The 23,937-nt window shown below is 48.7% G+C and overlaps 1 protein-coding gene across 22 annotated transcripts in view; it reads right to left on the bottom strand.

Moving 5' to 3' along the window:
• Positions 1-23,937, bottom strand: part of CELF2 (CUGBP Elav-like family member 2) — a 362,707-nt gene that overhangs the window by 210,737 nt on the left and 128,033 nt on the right. Inside the window, exon 1 of one of the 22 annotated variants that reach the window (XM_021064248.1) lies at positions 18,127-18,150. The exons of the other annotated variants lie outside the window; for them this stretch is intronic. The gene's annotated coding sequence lies outside the window, so the exon portion shown is untranslated. Of the gene's footprint in view, positions 1-18,126; positions 18,151-23,937 lie in introns of those variants that run through there. 22 annotated transcript variants of the gene reach the window in all.

The following is a 23,937-nucleotide window of genomic DNA, read 5'->3' on the forward strand; positions in this document are numbered from 1 at the left end:
GCCTGTGTCCTGAGGCAGTGGGGTGTCCGGGCTCAGGGTCGGAATCCTGGCACCCCCACTTCTGACTGTGCTGCTCTGGGCCTCAGACTCTTCTTAAAACCAAAATGACAGACTCCACTTCAGTGAGTTGTGTGCCGAGTCCAGGATGTGGCCCAGAGGAAGTGTCTAATAAGTGTCAGCTCTTTGCGCTGCTGGCCTCTTCTTCACACCTGTGATCCCCCGCATGTGTGACCATCCTGTCTCTTCTTCAATCCAGAGTTTTTTCATGGGATGGACTGGCATACAATTTCATGTCCTAAACAATGACGATGTGCCTCTGAGTGAGCACGTATATGCAGACACCTTGTTAGGTGCTTTGCATACATCATTTCTAGTCCTTCTAACAGCTTTATGAGAAAGGATCATTTTCCAGATGCAAATATCTAAGAAATAAGTTCCTTTCCTAAGATCACCAGCTTGCAAGTGGTAGAAGCAGAAATCGAACCCGGGCCCGATGGGCTCCAAAGCACAACATATTTCTAAACCAACAAGTGGCCAGGTATGCTGTCAGATCTGCTCAGGGATGAGAGTCAACAGCTCACGGTAAACTATGAGAAGACCTATGCTGGTTCCTTGGGATCACACTGCCAAATAAAAGGCTGCACTAAAACAAATACATCTTTCCTCTTTCTATGAGTGAGAAGAAGGGGGCCAAGTGCTGAACTGAAGAGCCCTGAAGACCACCTCGCAGCCCCCATTTTCTCCACCAGCACAGAAGGCGTCTCCAGAGGTGGCCTTCCTCTCTCCTCCCACAGGACCGCATCAGTGAGCACCTGGCATCTACACCTGCATCCTTTCCCAGCTACCTGCCCATTTTGCAAACAACTGTCCCAAAGAGTTGCATCAAATGCTAAGAGCATTTAGTCCCTTAAGTGACAGTCCAGCTGTTACAGTGATCTTCAGCAGCACATCTTCCTGATCAAGAGCTTCTGGGCTGGACAGGTGGTGCCCCCTGACTTAGAACCCTCAGGGGGCTGGATCCCCAGCCCTGGATCCTGATGGCACTGCAACAGCCTGGATGATTCTGTTCAAGCGCACGCTGGCTCCTCCTCCTCTGGACTCTCAACTTTCTTCCCAGCTGACACTCATTTCTTCCAGACACCTATGGACTTGCTTTGTCCTCATGGGCCTGTCAGTGCTGACACTTCTAAGGAAGCCAAAATTATGTGTCCAACAGTCAAACCTTCGGGGGTACTTGCCAGAAGCCATGGAGAACCAATGTGCTCATCACAGAGAGGTAATTATGGGAACAGATACCCCAAATCCCAGTAAAACTCTCCGTAAGATCTTCTAGTTCCTGGAATCTGATCTTGGGCTTAGAAAATTAGACTCGCTCCATTCCCAGCCACTGTGGGCATCCAGGACACTGCAGGAATTAGATTCAAATGCAAAGGTTTATTGTGAGCCTACTCTTGGCCAGAAGACTTTGCCAGGTAAGACAGAGACCATCACCACAGCACCATGGACACGAAGTCATGATCCCCAATTTGGAAACAAACAATCCAGAGTCATGGTGGTCAGTGACTTCACCAATGTCACACCCCTATGAAAAGGTGTCTGCCGAATCTGGACACGGTACGACATAAAGGCCAACTGTCACTGCTTACTATTCCAGGGATTGGGTTCCTCTAAGGTGATGTGTCCCGGGGACTCAGTGGCCACTCGCAGGCTGGAGGCACAAGGACGTACATGTCTGCTGGCACCTCACCTACAAACCACAATACTATCCTGGACGCCAACTCGGCTTTTGCTCTTGGCAAAGTGCCAGCTGCAAGGCTCCTCCAGGACAGATGCCATATGGAATCGGACCACGAGTCAGAGCACCAAGCCAGCGGGCACTGGTGCGAGGCGTCTCAGAGCCAAGACGAAAATATAATGATGTTTGGGGGAAAACAATGGTAGTGCTTACTCTTGGCTTTTTGCACTGGCATTGACCTACTTCCCCACTCTATTTTCAAGTAAAGAAACCAGATCAGCAGAGGAGAGGCAGAACCTTCTGAGGTTCCTCTGAGCAGCAAAATATTACAGAAATTACAGTAAGTGATTCGATGCATTCTTATTATTGTTATTAATTCCAGGACAACAAGCTTTTACAAGGCCCAGTGAAGACTCGTTTCTTTGGAGAATGCAAACAAAACACTGGTCTCTCTCTTCTTTCCATTTTGTCCCCTGAACAGCAACTTTCTGCCTTCTATCTCCTTATCGACACAAATGAATAACAAACTTACAAAATGGGTATGAGAAATGCCAAGTGGCTATAAATAATTTTATAAAGGTTGAACAAAAGGACCTAAAATGCCACCTTCAGAAAATACACCAACTTGGAAAAATTTTCAACGAAGATAGCTAATCTTGGTAGTTACTAATAATGTTACTACTCCCATACTTTTTTACCCATCTTACTTTTTTGGGGGGGGGGGCTCCATGGATTATCCTGTATCTGTGCTGTTCAGCCGGGCACAAGGATAGAAACATTCTATTGCTTGCATAATCCAAGATGGTAGCCGCTAGTTGCCTGTGACTACTACACACTGGAAGTGGAGACAGTGCAACTGAGAGACTGAATTTTACATTTTATTTTACTAAAATTAATTTAAATTTAAATCTAAATGAAGCGGCAAGTGTGAGTAGGTTTTTTTGTTGTTGTTTAAGGCAAAGAGAGCTGAGGTTCATCAAAACATTTCATTGGGAGGTAGTCTCTCGGGAGAAGAGGAATGAGGGGCCAGGACAATGAGTGTGGGCACTCGAGAGCTAGTCAGTGGGCAGTGGGTTGGCCTGCCTGGGTTCTTGTCTTGGCTCAGCATGAAAGGAGCCATATGCCATCCCAGGAAAATCATGGACCCAACTCTGTACCTCAGTTTCCCCACTTACAAAATGAAGAGAGAGGACAGATCCCATTTAGCTCTTAACTTCTCTAATTCTGCCAGTGGCTGAGTGGCTGGTGGCTTGGGGTTGCAGCCAGAGCATCCTTCCTCTCTCAATTTGTGCCAATTCTTCCCTGCATCCCAACTGCAGTCCCACCCCACCCCACCCCCATCAGCTGGCAGGTGACTCTTTTGAGGACCTGGGGACCAATTTTTCACCCCCCTCATCCTTAAGGAATAGCACACGAAGAAGCAGGCTTTGTGCGGTGATCCCAGAAAATGGTCCAAGGCTGCGCCACGAGGCACAAGCAGGTCAAACCTGGTGCTGGGCCTGGGGCCTTCTGGCGGGCAGGGGGATGGCATGCAATTCAGAAACATGGGCAGCCGTCTACACCGTCCATGCTGCTGCTGCTTATTTAAGAACAGAATCCCCTCCTCAATGGACTGGCAACGTGGCGCTCGAGGTACAGCATCAGTTCTCACCACGTGTGCTGTAGGGAACACAGCAGACACGACCCTGTGCCACAACCGCAATCTCTACTCTAAGCCTAACCCTCTGCATTTAGGAAGAGGCATCTGCTGCCATCCAACCTCCAGCTCTGGAAACTGCATCTCCCTCCAAAAACACACCACTTCAGGGTCGCCATGGAGAACACCTCTGTCTCTTGGGACTGCCTTTCAGCACGTCGCCTCTGCCCTGGACCCACACGGCTGCATCTTAATCAGCTGGGAGATTCTGGTGGAACTAACACAACTCTCTGGACTCCAGTTTTCCCGCGGATCCGATGAGGTAACCAATGGCCTTCCTGCCTTTACCGGGACGGTATCCACAGCACTGACCATGTGTGGCTCAGGCTTTGTGAGCCATGTCCCCACCAGGCACAGGATGGGGCCTCAAATCAGCCCCACCAGTAACAGGACCGGGTCCTCAATCTTGGAGGTGAGACCTGTGTAGATCAGCTGGTGAATTCACACAAGATTAACTGCGAGTGGCTGAAGTGGCTGAAGGAGGCAAAGTCTTTCTTCAAATGGTCAAATGACAAAGTTCAAGCTGCCTACGAAGTACAAACATACGTAATACGTTCATCCCTGCGCTAGGACAAAATTTGAAAACAGTGTAACTTATGAAGACTGTCCGGGATCTCCATTTCATTCACAGGTGACTAGGAAAGCACCCGCTTGCGGTGGTGGACTTTCTGTGGAGGGCTGGCGTCCATGTAGGATGGTATTCGGAAGCTCCACATTCGATCACCAGGGTGAAATTTCACCCTGACTTGGAGGAAATCTTTCCTGCGGAAAAGGCCACACAACACGGGGGAACGGACTCACCGAATCAAAGGGAACCCTTATTACCTTATCTCAATGTGACCGCTAGCAAAGAGCAGAGAGCTGGAGGACCCCACAAGAGAGTCAATGAGGAGGCGTCCAGGGGGTGCCTGGGGTTTGAACACAGAATCACCCTCGCCTGGAAGGCAGTTAGGCCTCGGCTCGGCAGATCCCCTGCCCCGGGGAACACACGTCTTTCAGTGATTGATCAGGAAGAGTAGCTCGAACTTCAGAGCAGGGCGGAAGGCACTGGTACAGAGAGCGTTTTTAGATGAACTTTTAGACATGGCAACAGGGAAAGAGGCATCACGCAGAAGACTGCCCTCAGTCGGGCCTCACATCCTCCTAGCGCAGCAGGAGCCCCCTTTCAGGAATCCTCCTCCAGGGCTGAGGTCAGCATCCCTGCCCCCACCACACAGAGGAGCAAACAGAGCGTAGGGAGGGGGCGGGCGAGCGGGCTCTGGATGCTCACCACTCCCAGGTCCCTGCCAGTCTGATTCACCTGCCAAGGCTAAGTGCTGCTGAATCCACCTGCTTATGTGGGCAACAAGTACCTGGAAGTGGCCCTTCTGGATGATGACGGAGAAGACACTGGCTTGATCCCCACCAGTGGACTGAAACGTGAGCCGAAATCAAACGAAGACAGATGGGGGCAAAACTCAACACTGCCAAGAACTTCCCAAACCGAAGACTAATTCTTACCTACAGTGTCCCCATGCTCATCATCTGGCAGCAAATATGATAAAAATAAGGGACAGACGCTGAACGCGGCAAACAACACGGAAGGGACACAGCGCCTGGTACCCTGCATCTGGGTTTTAGCAACTGTGCTTTTCAGGGCAAGGACCTCCTGCTTTCACCGCTGGCTGCAAAATTTCTTATTTCGCCTCGACTTACTTATGCAAGAGAAAGACAGCCATCAGGCAGATGCACCACACTCTCCAGCTGACCGACTAAAGGGACACTGGTGGTGAAAGTGGACGGCTCACTTTTCTGAGATTTCAAACTCCCCTGAAAGTTATTCACACATAAAGTCCTTTTCTTTCCTTCCTATTAGACAGGCGTTGAAGACCTACCTTTTTTGAGGGCGGGGGGCTGAACCTGCAGAATGCAGAAATTCTTGGACCAAGGATTGAACCTGAGCCACAACAGTACAACACCAGATCCTTAACTGCTAGTCCACCAGGGAACTCTGAAGACTTGCTTCAGGTCAGGTTCCATGTTGGGTTTAAAGTTGAAACATATGTAGTTTATGCCCTTAAGCCACTTGTAGGCACTGAGAAGAGACAGCCGTGGGCAGCACAGAGGATCAGAGCACAGAGCACCGAGGGCCAGCTGAGCGCTCTATCTAAGGGCCGGCGGGAAGCCAGCCACGAGGGACTCGTGGGGCCACGGAGACTGCCATCCAGCATCGTGAACCACACTTCATCCCCCGTGGCCCAGTCTGTCAATGGCATCTGAGACAATCAGAGGCTACACCGGTCCACCGAGCTGGCAATGAGATCGAACGAAAACCAAAACCACCGCAGGAGAAAGGAGGCTGGAGAGAAGGCGCCCCCTCCCCCGCGCCTGACCCCATCACCTCCTGGAGCTCATGCTCGAGACGAGGCGCCCTGCTGGACGGAGCACCATGTGGACCCGGGGCTGGAGGGCCACCCTGTGCTCTGCTGACCCTCGCTCTGGGGGAGAGCCCAGCTTCACCCCCGTCCCCCACTCCCGATGCCGTCCATGGGGAGCCCCGTCCCGTCCATGAAGCCCCTTGCAGCTCTTCCTCCAGAGTCACTCACCATCACCGCCCTGGCCTTGTCCCTTCAACCCTTCCGTCTGATCCTTTCCAGCAAGAGCCCACAGAAGGCTCGAGCACCGGCTCCATCTCAGCACGGGCTACAAATATCCTGTCCCACCGTCTCTTCCTCCAGCAAGGCCTCATCTTCAACCTCCCTGTTGTTCTTATGGCCTCAAACTGCCCCACGCAGCACCGGAGACAGGAACACCTCACACGGAACACGCAGACGACACAGCAGGCCTCCTGGCCTGGACCCTCCCCTCCTGTGGCTGTCGTACCTGCGGAAACCATCCCCTGCCCCCGGGTCCCCAGGCAGGCACATGGCGAGACCGTGCAATTCCTGCGGCCGGGCTGGTCTTTATCATTACCTGGAGATGCGTTTCTGAAGTGACCCCACAGCGCAGGCATCGCACAAGGGCGTGGGGCTACCAATGCGTAAGAGAAGGCAAAACTGCCTTTACGGTGCTTACACACTAGAGAAGGGCCTGAGCCGAGCAAAATAAATGTATCTTCTGAGTGATTCCAAAGAGATCATCTCAACAGAGAAAAACAAAGTGGGAGAGAGAGACGGGGAGGGTTGGGGGTCGGGCGCAATTTTAAATAGGGGTCCCGAGAAGGCCGGCCCGGTGGGCGCCCTGAATTCAGTCTCAGTACAACCTCAACACGTGTTTTCTGAACCAACAGATTTAATACAGCGAGAAGTCTTTAAAAAGTCTTAAAAGTTGTACACGTTAAAAAAAAACAAAAACAAATAAACTTATGTGCAAACTAAGAAATAGACCCACAGGCCCTGAAAGCAAACTTATGGTTACCAAAGGGGAGGTGGGGGGGGATAAATTAAGAGTTTAACAGATACACTCTACCACATATAAAGTCAACAACGAGCTCTTACTACAGAGCACAGGGACCTATACTCATTATTCTGTAGAACCTAGAAAGGAAAAGATTCTGAAAAAGAAAAAAAAAAATATGTATACATACACAGAGCCAAATCACTGTGCTGCACACCAGAAACTAGCACAACACTGTAAGTCAACTGCGCTTCATCCACTTTTTAAAAAGTTTTAGACATTAAATCACACGTTACGCACTTGACCTCCACTATGAGAAAAGCCATGGTGTCCCGTCTGGAACTGTCCTACGGAATCTGGGTGATCAACGCACCCACAACCAAGGGGTTACAGAGCCGTGCCTCTCCCCCGCTAGATGCCTGCAAGGCCCCCTTGTCCTGGCACAGGCACGGGCCCGATTGTGGTTTTCCCGACCATAAGATCGTTGCAAAACCATTCAGGGGACTCTCCTGCTTTGGACTAAAGGACAAAGATTTCGCTGCCCTTTGCGCCTGCCTGGCATCCAGAACTCTCTCTATCCTTCCGTTAAATATTGATTATCTGTCCATTCATTATTCATGCTATCATTTATCAATGGCGAAATGTAATCTCGGGCTGGCCTCTCCTCAGCCCGCTCTGGCCTGCCGTCCCCGGTCAGGAGTGACGTGTCATCAGGGGACACGATCGCAGCTGCAGGCCGGCCTCAGGGGCGCAGGCAGCGGGAGAAGGTTCGAGGATAAATTTGAGGGAGGTGAGTAATGCCACGGCTTCCTTCTGCTGACCCGACAAGCAAAAGCGGACAGTTAATACGTGCTAATTACGTCACATTAATGACCACAGTCTAGATCAGAAAACAGAATCCATTTGTGAAGAAAGATGGTATTCTTCTCTGCAAGAGCAATTTCTGAGATTCGGATCTCTTTCTCGTTTCTGATCGTGCCTTCAAACTCTCGTATGATTCTGAAATGCCAAAAACAGGATCCGCCCCCCCAAAAGGAAACAAAAGGCCACCAGCGCAGTCAAATGCAGGCCACCGAGTTTCTGGCGGGATGCTTACGGCCCTTGAACCTTCTGAGGAGCTTCCAATGCACTGCTCAAAGGTTCCTTGTTTTCTGTTCTTAGGCAGCTGGGGCCGACTTTCCCAAGGACAGCCACGCGGCAGAGTAGTTAATTTGCATGACGACTATCATGCCTCATCTAAAGGGTCACATTATGCTCCATAATTTCTGTTTACGAAAGCAATGAAATGCAGAATTTATTGTTGAGAAGAATTCCTTCAAAACCAGACAACAAAGAGAATCAGTGCCTTCAAGGATGAGCTTTCGATTCTATTCCAAACTTTGCTAATCAGACTGGCGCATCCCCCAGGGGCCCCAGGTAGCTGAGATTTCACTTTCTTGTTCTGACACGGCTGTGAGCATCAACCGTCAGGTGGGTACCATCCAGTCTGCTGCCCTTTCCCTGCAGCAACCTGTTTTGCGGAGACTCTCTGGGCTTTGGGTGGGGGTTAATTTTTATCATGTATTTGTTAAGTATTCTGCCGGATTTTTATCTGCCTGCTGTTTGGCTGGGAGAAGTGAGAGGGGTGGGTGGGGACTAGGGAAGGGTCCTTTCCTTTGGGGAGTGGGTTTTTCCAAAGTGAAGCATGTGTGTGTCCCCTGATCAAGCAGAAAGTTTTAACCCTTTCTCTTCGAGCCATCACGAAAGATGATGTTTGATGTGAGGTTTCTAGAATCTCTGTCCCAACATAAAGGCATGGGAGGTTTTAGAGGGACTGCCCTAAATTCCTAGAGAGCAATCCCAAACACGTGCCTCTCTGATGGTCCACTCGAAGAAATCTTGCAAAAACAATGGAAAAAGAACGTTGCCAAGTTTGCCTAATTACTCGAAGGAGACCTCCAGACTCCCACGCATGTCAGCTCACTGCGTCTGTTTCCTGACGACACACACACACTGGGCTGTCATGCTACCAAAGTACATATCAACAGACAAAGTCCAAGTGACATTCTGCTTTGCTAGTTTTTAAATCCCTAAATCACCTCTTAAGATGAAATCAATACCAAACACCATATTTTGATTCGGAAATCTATAGGCCTCTTTCTCTCTCTCTGAGTGTCATAAATTCCATTTGGCATCTTAAATCACCGATTAAAATAGGCTTTGACATTTAATTTGCTTATTTCTTAAGAAAAAAAAAAAACCACACCATCAGCTCTAACCCCCTAAACAAATAAGAATAAAAATGGGATTATGTGCAAAATCATAATAGCTGTTACTCCAAGAGGGCTGAATATCATATCAAAATTCCCCATAGCTGATTTTTTTTAAAAGCCATTTCTTCATTTTTTGACACTACATCTGGCACAATGAATACAGATGATCATTTGTTTATATATCTGTCTAACTGCCTTTTCCAAACACAGCCAGATGGAGTCTTTCAGAATCAAATTAATTTCAGATTAATTCACTCTGGACCCACTCCAGTTCCATGATTCCTCACTTTGAGGCACCAACCGCACGGATGGAAAGTCGTGAACTCGGAGGAGCACAGGTTCCTTGGCATCAGGGGGGACGGCACCACACCAGCCCTTTCTGGGGTCACTCCCACTGCCCAGACAGCGATGCCTTCGGCCACCCCACGTGTGAGGCCTGCCCACCATCTCCCTGTGTCAGCAGCATCCTGCGAGTGTTTCTTCTAGGATCCAAAGTGGATCCCGGCTCATCTTACATCCAATATTCATGACGCTCTGAGACGATGCCAGTCAAAATGAGCAACCTAATTACCAACACGAGAACCGGCGAGGTGAGGGCAAACCTGCCATCTCCACAGAGTCAGGCAGGAGCCGTGACGCGGGAGAGAGCGTCCTAAGCGCCCCCAGCTGCAGCATCTGTATCTCCAGCCGTGGCCGCGGAAGGAACGATCAACAAACGTAAGCAGGCTCTGCTTGCTGTCAATCTCGGCGGACGCCTTTATTATCGTACTTGTTTCAATTGCAATTTGGGTTTCCATGGAGACACAACAGTCAGCTCTAGAAAATTATAAGATAAATGTCAGGCGGTGATAACAGTGTTAATGAAGCTTCGGTGACAAGCAGCTCTGCGCTTCAAATAATAAGCTTATTTCTATTAGCATATGTATAGCCTGTCAAAAAATCTGGGAGAGAATATGAAAAATTAAATATCGATCTATCTACATTTAAGGCAGATCGGGGAGAGACCCCTCTGGAGTTGCTGAAATTTGGCGGGTCCATCTGAATAAGAAAAAAAAGAAAGAAGGGCTGCTGTCTTGGGGAAATTTAGGCAGCTGTCACAGCTTCAACGATGCTTGAGCTGACATCCAGAAATGCCTTGCTTCATCCAGAGGTGGAGAGAATTTTTTCTTATAATGTGGTTCAAGTAATCTCTTTTCTGTTTCTGGAAGCTAAGAGCTCAACTCACTAAGTCTGACCGTGACAGCCTGTGATAGACAGAGACTTAACGCCACCACCAAGCCCATGGTGACAGGATGGATGCAACTTTCTCCCTAGGCTGCTGGGTGACCAGCATGGGATTGCTAGGATTCAGAATCCAGAACCATCCCTGACTGGTCTACAGCCAAACGTGTGCCACTGAAATTTTACCGGGAAGCATCTGTCAGCTCCGAAAAAAAAAAAGACAACCAGGATTTATGTCAGTTGGATATAAATACACAGGTTGCGAATACATAGGCTGATTCTGTGAAATGGCGAGGAGACAGCAGCACAGTTCAAGGTTAAGATTCTTTGAAAAAGAAATGGAAGGAAAAGTTTCTTTTTATTTGGAAAAGATGATTTAAGGATGGAACCACCTTTTTATGTTTTCTTCACAAATGTCCGTCTTGAAGGACCCTGAAAAGTTAAAGGGTCAACCACAAATCAAGGTCGCTCCAGAAAGACAAAAGGACAAAAGGAAGACTGGTCCGGATTAGCTCCTTAGAGCTCATGCTCTGACCTGCCATCGTGTCCGCTGCCATCTCGTTCATTCCACCGCATTCTGGTCGCCGCATACTTAGGTGCTGTTTGTCCAGTGCCAGGCACTGTCTGTGCTCAGGACACAGTCCCGACTGTGACTGTCCCCGCCTCACGTTCCTCACTGTCTAGGAGCTCGCACGACCAAATATTCAAGGTTGTGAACAAGGTGTCACCATGTTTTTTTTCTGTTCAAAGTTCGGTCCTTTCTGACATGGCTCTGTTTTTCTGGGCTGAGGTGACTCTGTCTGCAGGACCTCTGCACTGGGAACAGGTGGCTGATCAAATCTTCCTCCCACCCCATCTTTGTCTGGATCACTGCAACCAAAAGACCATACACTGGGGGGCTTATAAACGGCAGACACTTATTGTTCACAGTTCTGGAGGCCAGAAGTCCAAGATCAAGGTGCCAGCAGATCTGGCGTCTGGCGAGAGCCTGCTTTCTGGTTCACAGACAGCCGTCTTCTCCCAGGTCCTTACAAGCGGGAAGGACAAGGGCGCTTGTTGGGGTCCCGTCTGCAAGGGCACCAACCCCATCCTGAGAGCTCCGCCCCAGGACCTCTTCACCCCGTGAAGGTCCCGCCTGCTGCTTAATACCATCACCGTGGAGGCCAAATATCCAAGGTTGTGAACCAGGTGTCACCATGTTTTTTTCTGTTCAAAGTTCGGGGAAGACACGAACATTCAGCCCACAACACACTTGTTGGCACCCATAACGCCTTTCCCCCCAACTCCACGCCTCAGGAGTTAAATTAATGGGGTCAAGTTCAAGGTCTAGAATAACTGGGCCATGGTGCTAGTGTGGGAACTTTTGGTGTGGCTTTTCAAGAAGCTACAAGTTCTTGTCTCCCCATAAAGCATTTCTTTTTCTTCTTGGCCGGCTCCCTTGTAGCTCATCTGGCTGGTGCCAGATGCGCCAGGGCCACCGCCCACTCTCAGGGTTGGGCACCTCTCCCGTCTTGGCAGGATGGAGCATGGCAGAGCCGCAAATGGCTTGAGCTGGATGCTCTGGTTCTGAAGAGAAAGGCTCTACCAATTTTCCCGGGAGCCTGCCTCCCGTTCTCTCCTCCCGGACTCAATTCACCGTGAGGATGTGAAGACCCAGGACTTGAACCTCAAGCCTCCTTCTAGGTTAAGGCTTATGTCACGAGGCACTAGGATCTTGGGGCCAAGGTGCCTCTCAGAGGCAGGGGTTCCACACTGTGGCTCGTGGCCATACTCAGAGTCCCCTTGGGTGTGCGTCACGGTACACGTGCAGGAGTGGAAAGGTGAGAGAGCTTTCAATTCCAGGGCTTCCAAATCCTCTCCACCTCACTCACATGCAAGGAATCATTCGATCCCTACCTCAGGGCAAAATAATACAAAAAGAGCCAAAACCTGTCAAGCACAGCGAAAGTCTATCATATGAGGTGCTCTCATCGTCCCGGGTTTCTTTTGCTGTTATCCCACCCACGGAAAAGACAGGAGAGGAAAAATGATTCCAGAGCACGCAAAACCCAGGACACTAAGCAGTACGATGCTTTAACAGGGCCAACGCGACCTCTGAATCCTGGGGAATATGTGGGAAAAGTCATGAGGTTTAAATTTCCTAACTCAACTTGGACCGTGCGGCTTGAGACTGAACCCTTTTCGGTTGTAAATCAAGCCCTAACGTTACTAAAAACTGGGCGAGGAAACATCTGCGGTCATGGAAACAGGGATTACAAACAGCATGCCTTTGTCTAGTCAGTTAAACATCCTCATCCTTTCAGGATTCCTGATCGGTACTCCTGCAATTCACTTTTTTCCCCCCGTTAAAACCGTCTCATGACTTCGCATCCCTCTTGAAAGGTTGTGGGAAGTCAAGCAGAGAAGCTGAGACGTCACCTGCAATGATTGTTGTGGGTATTTGTAAATTATTGAAATAATTAGGGTTATCTTTAATAGCAACACCGCGAAGCATATTACGATAGTTCTTCAATTTTGAAACGGCAGCTCTAAACTGGGGCAACCAAAATTACAATCATCATTTTCCGGGATTGACAATATCCGCTAAAGAGACTCCTTAAAGAGAAGGCGGGTATCCACGTGGGAAATAAGGAGGAGATTATAATTCAAGGACGGCACAGCTTTAAAAGTGAGTTCAAAACGGAACACCGAAGACAAATGGCTGCCTGGGTTTTTTGTTTTCATCTTGTTGTTTCATGTTTGACTAAAGGCAGCTGAGCTTGGGCTGCTCTGCAAGCCGACTGAGACTGGTACAGCAATGCCCTTTCCTCTGAAAGATGTTGCAAATATCTTTTCGATTTTAGGGTTGCACATTTGTTTTTATGGACCATGGCATAGGGTCATCAAATCCAACCAGTTGAAGAGGAATCACAGGAGTTCCTGCCATGGCGTAGTGGAAACGAATCTGACTAGGAACCATGAGGTTGCGGGCTGGACCCCTGGCCTTGTTCAGTGGGTTAAGGATCCAGCGTTGCCGTGAGCTGTGGTGTAGGTTTGCAGAAGTGGCTCGGATCTGGTGTTGCTGGGGCTTGGTGTAGACTGGCAGCTGCAGCTCCAATTTGACCCCTAGCCTGGGAACCTCCATATGCTGCAGGTGCAGCCCTCAAAAGACAAAAGACCAAAACAAAAAGGAATCATAAAAAACGACTAAGCAAAGAAGCTTTTTCTACCATGTGGAATAGACAGTGAGCTCCTCCAGGACTCAGACGCCAGGGCTCCTGTTCATATCCAAGTGGATACACTTACTACGCTGGAACGACGCACAGAGTTAGCGCCTGTGCCCAAACAATACAGACGATCAACCAAGGAAGGAAGGCGTGCTACCGGGGAGCTTGCTCTTAGCTTCAAGTTTACTTCGAAAAATCACCATCTGTTGGTGTGTTTGCTTCTGTCAGACACACTGAGGGAGAGAAAAACTACCTGCAAAGATTTCTGTCTCACGTTACTGACACCCGTAACAAAACAGAAACCCTACAGATACTGACACCCCAAAAGGCAACAAGGGCAGGGAGATACGGAAATATTAAAAGCCACCACCCAGACGGCTCTGAAGACGATTTTAACTCCCCTCCCTGGGTCATGGGTACCAATCCTAGAAAGCACACTTCGCCCGGGAAACAGAACATGAGGGTCCGGGTGTCCGACCATCGCGTTAGGAACACACTCAACAGCAGAAAGGCCCTCGATGTCGCTAGCTCAGCCGAGCGGAGGGTAAACAGCCCAGGGAGAGAAAACCTGAGGATGGAGCCTATTCAGAGAGGGTGGGGGGCAGGATGATGGGCAACTGCCTAATTACATACCGAAAGCGCGACACCTGTTTTCATGTCAGCTCTTTTATTTTGTACTTTTTGTCTTTTTGTCCTTTCTAGGGCTGCACCTGCGGCGTATGGAGGTTCCCAGGCTAGGGGTTGAATCAGAGCTGTAGCCATCAGCCTACACCCCAGCCACAGCAACTCGGGATCCAAGCCACGTCTGTGACCTACACCACAGCTCACGACAACGCCGCATCCCCAGCCCACTGAGCGAGGCCAGGGATGGGACCCGCAACCTCCTGGTTCCTAGTCGGATTTGTTAACCACTGCGCCACGACGGACACTCCATGTCTGCTCATTTTTGAGGCTTTCACCCGGAGGTGTCCTTAGCACCTCAAAGCTCTGTGAAGTCCATGGACAGCTTGGCCACATCCCACCCCCGGCTCCCAAGGCCCGCGAGTGCACGCATGGGAAGATGGAGAAATCAGGGGAACGCCAGGGATGTCCTGAAGCCACACTCAGAAAGGGCGGAGCCTTGGTGTTTATTTCAGACACACGTCTGGAAATCCCATCTCCTTTGGCCATGGGGCTCATCCTTCCAAGTGTTGTGTTTATCGAAAGGATTTGTTCTTGGGGAGTCTTCGCCCAGATGCCCCCAAACCTCAAGGTCTGTGGGTTTCAGCTGTGCGGGAAGATCAAATTGCACCAGCTGATGAAGGCGCAGGGGACCTTCTTAAATTCAGACGCAGGCTCAGCCTTTGGGCGCAGGTGGGAGGGACTGGAAATCAAAAGCAGGTTCCCTCTGGTAAATGGGTCACTGGTGATGAATGGGTTCTGCCTGGGTGGCAGCTGACCTATGAATCTGGACCAATGAGATTTATTACGCCAGCTTTTAATCACAAGCTGGCCATGATGGACAGCTTACAAGGCTGTTTTGGGGGGTGTTTTTAGGATGACAGTCAACAGCAAAAAGGCAACTGTCCTCACTGGCTGGGGGGGGGACGACACTGCCTTTTGTTCCTCATCTTAATTAACAATAACATTCAAAACCCTGGCAGAGAATAATAGAGAAATAAATTATGGAACCACTTATGTATGAAACCATACATTATTAAAACTACTCTAAATGGGTCCTTAATCTAAATAAAGATGGCCATCTTAGGAAGCCAAGCATCTCAAGAACCAGAAAGGACACAATGTTATTCCGACCCACAATATCACAGGAGTGTCACTTTGCCATCCAGCCCGGGTATCCACCGTCCTTGACTCTTATTAAAATGCATCTATGTCTCTTCTGCCAGATATGAGTCTCCGTGTCAATTATTTATAATCCTATATTTCTACTGGTTCAAGAGAGGAGAAAGCAGCATATTGGGCAAAGTTCACTTCTAATATTTACACTCTGCCTTTTCTAGCCCGTCAGCAAAAGCAAATCCATCTGTTCCATGCTGTGTAAAGGAGTTCAAGGACCACCTTTGGAAAAATCTGAATAAAGCCCAATGCATCATGGTATGGGGTTCTATTTGTTGCTAGAAGTATCAGTTTGGGGGGGGGGTGGAAATAGCTTTTCCTCTATTCGTTTTCATACAAGGGATCTTAATGAGCAGTCAAGAAAAGCACAGGAGTCCCTCATTAAACCACATCCTTGCCACGCCAGTTGCAATCTCACTGCTGCTTAATTTACGCAAATAAACAAGAACAGGTGGTTTTCGGCAGCTCCGATGGTGCTGAGCTCTAGTTCTCCTTTAATGTAAAATGTATTTGAACCTAACATCCATATACTATTTCTGACACCGTCAGGCCAATTGTCCTTCTGATGTGTGGCTCTTCCTGGGAAAAGAAGCCTCTTTGTTGCCATGGTGACCACCTCCCCACATGTGAAACCCCGGCATGACTCTACCTGGAAGTTGTGCACACTGCGATCAGGTGTTCATAAAAATAAATTTTCAAGGGATACAGGCAACTTGAACTCTCCATTCCATACCATGGAGATAATGACAATCAGAGCAATTTCCTCCTTAATAAAAGCAGCAAACAGTGATTATATATGTTTCTATGACTCAGTGTCTACTCTCTACACAAGAGAACTCCACTTCCTGGCATCTCTTGCCATGCGATTATGAAACACTGAGCTCAATCGTTCTAACAGGCTTAACCTACTTAATTAACAAAGACATCCTGGTTTGTATGCAAGGGGGCCATGCTCAAAAAAAGGCTTATGGGGAGAAGCTTTGCACAAGCATTTTATTTTTTAATGACTACAGAAGCTCTTGGGGCCCATCGTATTAAAAGAAACAAAAAAGGAGAGAAGTAGGACTGGTTTTTAATTACTTCTACCTCTGAAGCTAACAATCTTAAAACTGGTTCTTGAAAACATTCAGCAACCACCTAAGATGTGACCTTTTGGACCTGGCCAGCCACCAGTTTTCTGTTGGTACCACCACCGCTGGCATCTTGACACCTCCTAAGAGTTGCAAGACCAGAGCCGATGAAAAGTTTGGGGGCCTCTCCCCGAGGTATCACCCTTCGCGAAACCCAAAAACTGAATGTTCCAAGCAGCAGTGCTATTGGAATCCATCACCTTCCACTCACTGCGATGGTCATTGCCCTGGAGTATCTTTGCCGCTTAAGCGGTGGCGCTGGTGCACACAAGGGACTGGCAGGTGGCTGGCTGGCTGGGATAAGAAACTAGAATTCAGTCAGAAGTTCCAATGACTTCTAGCAACACTTACTAAGGCACCAATCAAATATCAATACCAATTTGTAAAACTACATTCACCATTTGAGGTCCATCTTTTATTTATTTATGGTTTTTTTTTTTTTTTTTTTTTTTTTTTTTTTGGTCTTTTAGGTCTGTACCCACAGCCTATGGAAGTTCCAGGCTAGGGGCTGAAATGGAGCTGTAGCTGCTGGCCCACACCACAGCCACGGCAATGCGGGATCCTTAACCCACTAAGCAGGGCCAGGGATGGAACCCACGTCCTCATGGATACCACTCGGGGTCTTAACCCACTGAGTCACAGTGGCAACTCCATTAAGGTCCAACTTTTAAATGAATACATGCAAACCTCCCATTCATGTGCCATGGCCTTGATCTGGCTACTAAACCGCTCTCCCCCCCGCCCCCAGCCCCGCCCCGGCATCTAAGCTACATCAGGGAGATCAGGAAAAGATAACATTACATGAATCCACACACTTTGGGGTGTGGAAATGAGCTATCTACTGACATGGAGAACCAGGAGCCTCTGGCCTCAGAAAGGAAAGAATCCTGAAAAGACCTCTTAGATCACAGGAATGAGTCCATCACTTAGAATCCACACAGAAAAGCACGTGAGCCCGTGGCCAGCAGCAAATGACAGAATGTGCTTCTCCGAGCCTGACACTCTTCTCCTACCCACCGCGTGGGCAATTCCCCAGCCGGCTCGGGGGCACTCATTGCCTGGCACATACATGGCCACACAAGGGAGGAGAAAGAAGTGGGAAGGGACCAAACCAAGTTCCTAGTTTAGACTGTAACAAAAACGTTTCTTCTCTATGAATGCCCTTAAAAACTACCCAGCAAGGTACCATGATTTGAACCATCCATTCGTTCACTTATAATTGCCTGTTTCACTAAGTGCCTTTAAAATACTCCAAAACACTTCTCGGAAGGGTAATCAAAGGAAAAGAAGGAAGGCTTGATGCTAGCCTGACTCCCATTCAAATCCCAGCTCTGCAGCCTTCTTGCTACGTAATCCTCGGCAAGTTACCCAATCCCAAGTCCTTCAGCTAGAGAGTGAGTCCAAAGAGGCCTGTCTGTGTGCCGTCCTGAGGACCAAGTGAGCTCTTTGAAAGGTTAAACAGAGTGAAGGTGCTTTCGCACTGCTCTCTGATTTTTAAGTAATATCTGAAAAATGGGGAAAAATGCCTAAAACAAGGAATCATCATTTTTCAAACAAGGTGAATAGCAACAGGTAAAAGCCATGGCACCCCAGGTACCCAGAATGCTAAATAAAACTTAACACTGAAAATGATGCTAAAGGAAAAAAAATAAATAAATCAAGCCACTTCTTTTACCAGAGAGGCCTGCCCGGGTTTTCCAAACGCTACTTGCTTTAGCCGTGGTCGCTCCAGGTTGAGGTTCAAGGGCATTCACTGCGTACCCCTTGTCTGTAGTCCCCAGGCATCTACCCACAGCTCACTTCCTCTCTCTGCTTCCTCCTCAGCATCCCCGCCCTTCTTCAGGAGCTGATGTGAGAATACCGATTTCCCCGAGCAATTCTAGCCTTTAATATCTCCACCTCACCAATTGGTTCTGGGCGCGCAATTCTACCTGTTTCTCATATTAAATGTACTCACTCACCAGGCAATCGTGTTTTCAAACGTGGGAGTCCAATGGACAACCTGCCACTCTTTGCTTGGTCAGCACAAAACGTGTGCCGGAGCCGCTTATGAATCCCGATGCCCCCGAAAACCTATTTGAAGCGCAGCCAGCTCTTTCAACGACACATAAAAGTATCTCAGCCACACAGATGCTGGAGACGCGTTTATGGACCAATTACAGGACTGGAGTGGCAGCAATGTTTTACATTTGTGCTGTTTTGTATTTTTAGCCCGGGCTTCTTCCTTTCGTGGATTATGGTAAATACAACATTTGCTTCCAGAATGTGGGACTTGCTGCGGTCGTAAAGGAAAGTGCCTCACAAGCAGATTACCTTCAGCTCCCACGTGAAAGGGAGGCAGACAGTTACGCTAAGTGGCTGGATTTAGTCCGATTCCAATTCTATTAAGCTGCTCTACCTTCGACACAGAAAGAAACAACACAGCCTTAGTGGGCTGTGTATTTCCAACTCCCTGGACCCCCAAAGAGCACATCCCGTGGGGCTTCAAGCTTGGGGGGGATGTGCAGAATGCTCTGTAAGAGGAGGAGAATGTGGTCCCTCACTGTTTCTGTAGATGTATCCCAGAAGTTTCTTTCCTTTGTAAATTGCTCTCTCGGATCAAGCTAACAAAGGAGTCCGAGAAGAAGTGAAAGATACTAGGATTCTACTGCAAACTACATGGAGTCCATTCCCAGAGGCAACGAATAACTAACATTTTGCACTGGGCGCCCTGTTTCCCCGTGCGGCCCACACCCCTTATCGCCGGGCAGAGTGGCCCTCAGCTAAATCTATCAACGTAACATCCACTACCGCTTAGATATGTCGCCTACTTGCCCAAGTACACAAATCATCCTGAGCAGGGCAGACAGGTGCTTTTCTTTTTTTCTTCCCTTCCTCACACGCCTGCTGCTTTTCTGACCTTGCCAGAAACGAGGGAGATACTGAGCTGTAGGTGCAGAGCTGAGAATGTCTTTAGAGGCAATGACACTGAAACTTTGTTCCAACATCATGCAATGTGGCATTTTCACGAGATAATGTCCATATTAAACACACCACACCGACCAGTGGCCTAGAGAGTGAATCTGAAAGTGAAAAGAAAATGTAACCACGCCGGGCTGGGAACTGACTGTCAGCAGCTCCCCCAGTCCACACGGGGGGGCCCCCACGTCCATATGGGGCCATGACTATGCTGTATTCTGTGCATGTCTGTGCATTTTATTGCAGTTTCCCTTTTTTGAGGAATAAGGTAAAGACATTCTATGCTCACTCCGATTTTTTTAGCCTTTTTTTTTTTTTTTTTTTTTTTTTTTTTGGTCTTTTTAGGGCCGTACCTGCAGTATATGGAGGTTCCCAGGCTAGGGTTGAATTGGAGCTGCAGCTGCTGGCCTACACCACAGCCACAGCAACATGGGATCCAAGCCCCATCTGCAACCTACACTGAAGCCTGCGGCAAGGCCGGATCCTTAACCCACTGAGCCAGGCCAGGGATCCAAACCACATTCTCATGGATATTAGTTGGGTTCTTAACCCACTGGGCCACAATGGGAACTCCCTCCAATTTTTCTTTTGAGTCAGGGGGAGCCTTTGAGGAGAAATGTAGTCAAATGAAAGATGACCATAAATGCAAAGTTATTTCTAGAGACTTCCAAGTATGGAGAGATGTCAGGCAGTAGAGTGAAAGGGAGGTCAAGCCTAGACTGGTGCCATAGGTGGGGACTGTGAACCGGAGAATAAGCAGCAGGGCATGTGCAGAGTTTATCTAGTGCTAAAGGGATGAGAACGAAGGCAAGAAGAGCAAACCGATGACACACAGATTAGAAAACGTACATCTAATGCACGGGGGGTGGGGGTGGGGTGAAAAATCGTTGCAAAAGCACATTTCCCGAATGCTGAGGAAGGCAGAACACGGTAAGAGCAAGAATTACCTGGCTGGAGGGTAAGTCAGCCAGGCCCCAGTGCAATGTGAAGTGAAAGGAAAAGCAAAGTGTGAGACCTTAGGCTGCAGTGGCAGAGTCCCCAGCCCTGGAAGGAAGTGAACGTGTCTTTCTCTCAAGCACCTAGCATTTCAAGAGTTTGAAAAACCTCAGTAGACAGCTCGCCTCAGAAAGAATGCAGACCCTTGCAATAAAGCAAACACGGCAATAAAGCAAGTCACATACATATTCTGGTTACTCAGGAGATGCAAGTTATATTTAGCCTGTATCCATTAGTCTAGGGAGTGTGCAACACTGTCTTAAAAGAAAAACACAAGGCATGTAACTTATTTAAAAATAACCTATTGCTAAAAAATGCTAACCATCATCTGATGACATGGGATTGCCACAAATCCTTACTTTAAAAAAAAGGCATTATCTGCAAGGTGCAATAAAATGAAGTGCAATAAAACAAGGTAGCCTGGACAGGAATCATGAGTTTTAAAGAGGAGCAAATAGGTTTACTGAAATGGATGTGAGGGTTATGAAAAAGCGACAGAAAGAAGAGCATTAGGAATTGGTGGGCTGAGGGGAAATCTCTTTAATCGCCTCAAACACAGGAGAAACGTGGAACGCATGGGTGACAAGTGGAGGCACACGGGACAGAACAGAAGAAATGAAGAGCAGGTGGCAGGATGTTCTCCCAGGCGGACAGGGGAGGACACACCCTGGCTTTACTGTCAGCTCTTCCCAGCTGACCTGACTGCACATCTCACCTGCCCATTCATTCCATGCACCGCTGCCTAGCTCTCCCTTCCTACTTCTGTCTTCATAAGCCCTGCGGTCACACTCAACAGCCCGGATACTTTCCACCTTGACCCTCAAATTCTTCACCTTTGGATCCAAGCAAAAAGTCCAGTTCTTTGCCTAAATCCGCAACAAGAACTTTGGGGCACAAGCTCTTATGTCCTACCTGCCCCTTTCTTCATGCGTTTCTTCACCGCAGAACCAGCATCCTGCTCCATCAAGAGGCAAATTACTGGAGTTCCTGTTGTGGCGCAGTGGTTAACAAATCCAACTAGGAACCATGAGGTTGCAGGTTCGGTCCCTGCTCTTGCTCAGTGGGTTAACGATCCGGCGTTGCCGTGAGCTGTGGTGTAGGTTGCAGGCGCGGCTCGGATCCCGCGTTGCTGTGGCTCTGGCGTAGGCCGGTGGCTACAACTCCGATTCGACCCCTAGCCTGGAACCTCCATATGCCGCGGGAGCGGCCCAAGAAATAGCAAAAAAAAAAAAAAAAAAAAGAGGCAAATTACCATTTGAGAAAGACACAGAGGAATGAGTTCTTCTCCAAGCTCACCACATAGTTCCTATCTATACACGCTGGCGGATGAATAATCACATTTTATAGATCCCATATATTTTCATCTTTTATAGTTACCTAATTACTGTATTATTATTTAACAAGTGGGACTGTGTGGTAGAGTGGCAAAATCTCACACTAGGAGGGACAAAGACCTTGGCTGGAGCCGGAGATCTGCGGCTTCCCAACACGTCCATAGCACACGGCTAAGTCTCGGGTAGAGTCCTTCGTAAATAGCATCCTGGCTCTAACCACTGTGATAAATCACCATTGTTTTAAAGCTCAAGACATACTGTATATGAACAAACTCTGCAAATGATTCAACCACTATATACCACACATTAGGTCTTTTTGGGGGGGCAGCAGGGGGGGCGCATCTGTGGCATAGGGAAGTTCCCAGGCTAGGGACTGGACTGGAGCGGCAACTGCCAGCCTACGCCACAGCCAAACCAGATTCAAGCCACATCTTCGACTGACACCACAGCTCATGGCAATGCCGGATCCTTAACCCACTGAGCGGGGCCAGGGATCAAACTCACATCCTTGTGGACTCTAGCTAGGTTCTTAGCCCACTGAGCCACCATGGGAACTCGCTAAGTCATCATCTCTCTTTCAAACTGGACTCTCCATGTCTTGAAGACAGGAAGCAGCTCCAACAGGTCTCTGGATTCTTGAGGTCCTCTACCAAGGCACATGGCCATCCAGAGGAACGCACTGCCACCTAAATCGATATGCAGTGACGAATTCTTCTGCATTTCAAAGGCAACAGCAAAGGGCCCGAGGATCCAAGGCCCTTTGCATTTGTGTCCCCCACACTCTGGGTCGGATTCATCTGGACCACACCCCTTGGCTCCCAGCGGGATCTTTTAAGGATATAAATCTGCCGCTGTCGCTTCAGCTCCTTTGGAAAAGAAACTCTTCAGATTCTTCGGGATGATCAAGGCCTTTTAGGAGCTGGTCTGGATCGAAGTCCACAGCCTTGTTTTCAGCACTCTGCCCTCAAGGGGGCTCCAGACCCGCTGAGGCCCAGTAGATCAGACGCCCTCTTCCACTGCCCCTGAGCTCCAGTCGTTTGGCCCAACCCCACCTGCCTCTGACACACTCCTCAGGGACCTCTTCTCCCCGACGCCGGTCCCTAACCCCTGAGCAGGTTAGGAAGTACTGTGCTAAGTGCCCCAGCATCACATGCATGACCTCAGGGGTGGGCAAGGCTCCCTGACGAAAGGGCCCTGCCCTCGGATATTCACACCCAGAGGCCAGCACAGAGCCTGGCACAGGGTGAGTGCGGGCGGTGTTCTACCGGATGAATTTAAAAGCCAAAGTTAGCATCTCTGTGTTTAAGGGAAATAAGCAATGGGCATTATTCCAGAAAACGACTGTAACTTAACACACGCCAAGACGGTCAAAGAGCAACAGGTACGGACAAAAGAATCCAGCACTTTGGACATATTTGCAACATACGAAAATATTTTTTTAAGATTAAAAATATGTGCTCCTAGAATGAAAAGAGGCTCGTCCAAGTGAATATAACCACTGAGGCAGAGAGACGCCTGAGACTAAAAGGCAGACGGGGCAGCGTGGAAGACGACTCCACGTCCTCAGTACCTCAGCCAGAGGCGCCCTGGGCAGGAGACGGACTCTGCAATATAAAACTCTGGAGTTCCCTGGTGACCTAGCAGTTAAGGATCCAGCACCGTCGCCCCTGTGATGTGCGTTCAATCCCTGGCCCAGGAATTTCTGCACGCTGTGGGTGCGGCTAAATACATACGTATATGTCTAAGTCCTGTCATTTTGGGTTCCAGTGACTGGGGAAGAGTGAAAACCTACCAATTAGATTTCTTTTAGGCCGAGTTTAGTTACCATTCAGCATTTCTGACTAAGCAGTGAGGCCATTTTCCCAAACACAATGCGAGGCTCACCATTCCCATTAGAAAAAAGGTCTATTTTTCTTTGTGAGTGAAACCCCAAGAAACCATTTCTGACTTGAACCTCCTAAAGAGAAGAATATAGATGAGACGTGGAAGGTGCTGATGAAGAGACGTAACTAGAGAAGAAGAGTGGAAGACTTTACTGAGGGACCGGCGGGGTTTGGCCTAAAGGTGGTTTGCTGAATAAAACGAGAGCAGAGGAGGAGGCTGAATCTGGGATCCTGCGAAGGGTTGGGGGGGGGTGGATACAGAATAGGCACTTGAACAGAATTTACAGGATAATTCAGACCGGATGTGGGGAGCAG

The sequence above is a fragment of the Sus scrofa genome, chromosome 10 (genome assembly GCF_000003025.6).
Source record: "Sus scrofa isolate TJ Tabasco breed Duroc chromosome 10, Sscrofa11.1, whole genome shotgun sequence".
NCBI classification, from domain to species: domain Eukaryota; kingdom Metazoa; phylum Chordata; class Mammalia; order Artiodactyla; family Suidae; genus Sus; species Sus scrofa.